This window comes from Petaurus breviceps, unplaced genomic scaffold (genome assembly GCF_028583685.1).
Source record: "Petaurus breviceps papuanus isolate PSGF00001 unplaced genomic scaffold, PetGlider_PUasm1.0 91041, whole genome shotgun sequence".
Lineage (NCBI taxonomy): Eukaryota > Metazoa > Chordata > Mammalia > Diprotodontia > Petauridae > Petaurus > Petaurus breviceps.
The window spans coordinates 17,656,085-17,657,158 of record NW_027187400.1 but is presented as its reverse complement, the minus strand read 5'-3'; positions in this window follow the sequence as shown (position 1 = coordinate 17,657,158).

Here is a 1,074-nt window from a genome sequence, read left to right as displayed (position 1 = left end):
CTTGATACTCAAAGCTCTTCATAGCCTACGGCGCCCACTCCCCTTCTTTGGCCAGGCAGTAACTAACATTTATTAAACACCTACTATGTGCCTTTACTTTGCTAAGTATTGAGGATACAAAGAATGGCTTGGTGAAGTCTCCAGGTGAGCAGTCAGTGAGTGGGCAATGATGAGGCAGTTGCCCGTGGCCCCTTTCTTAAATGGAGCAGCTGGGAGGAACTCCCCTGTTGTCCTACTCCATTGGAGGGGGCGGGGCACACTGTGAGGAAGTGTGAGTTTCAGAGTGAATTTCATCTAGGCTGAAGAGGAGTTTCTGAGGACGATGAAGATGCCCAAGTCGGGCAGCCAGGTGGGCAATGATGAGGCAGCTGCCCAGGGCCCCTTCCTTAAAATGGGGGATCTGGGAGAGGCTCCCCAACATCCACCCTCTCTCATCAGAGGGAAGGAGGGCCCCCAGGAGCCTGGGATGCTGAGGAGGTGAGAGTCTCTGGCTGTCCCTCTGTCAGGCTCTGAACGCTCTTCTCCCTCACCTTTCCCAACCCTTCTTCATTCCAATACCTTCTCTTTGTTGATTATTTCCTATTTGTACTGTTTATAGCTTGTTTGTACATAGATGTTTGCATACTATCTCCTCCTTTAGATTGTAAGCTCCTTGAGGCCAAGGCTTGGCTTTGACCTTTTTTTGGAACACAGTGCTAAACTCTTGAAAATGCTTGTTTACGGACAAGCGCTTCCAACCCAGATGAAAAGGTCTTAGGACTCCCGACCCTCACACAACATGGCGCCACAAGAGTCACTTGCCCACACTCAATGCTCTCAGATCTCTGGACTTTGCTTTTGTCACCTCGTACTATGGTAATTTGCCCTTAAGAAAGATGGAGCCGAAATGGCTTCGCTACCCTTCCTAGACATGTCCGCCGGCGGCGACGCATGCACGCGGTCCCGGGACCTCTTCCGGGAGCTGAATGAGCGGGGCCTCGGGGTGGGGGCGTGGCCGGGGCGGAGACGGGGCCTCTAAGGTCGGAGATGCCGTGCGCGCCCGCGCCCGTAGCTGAGGCGCGCCGCCAGAGCGGG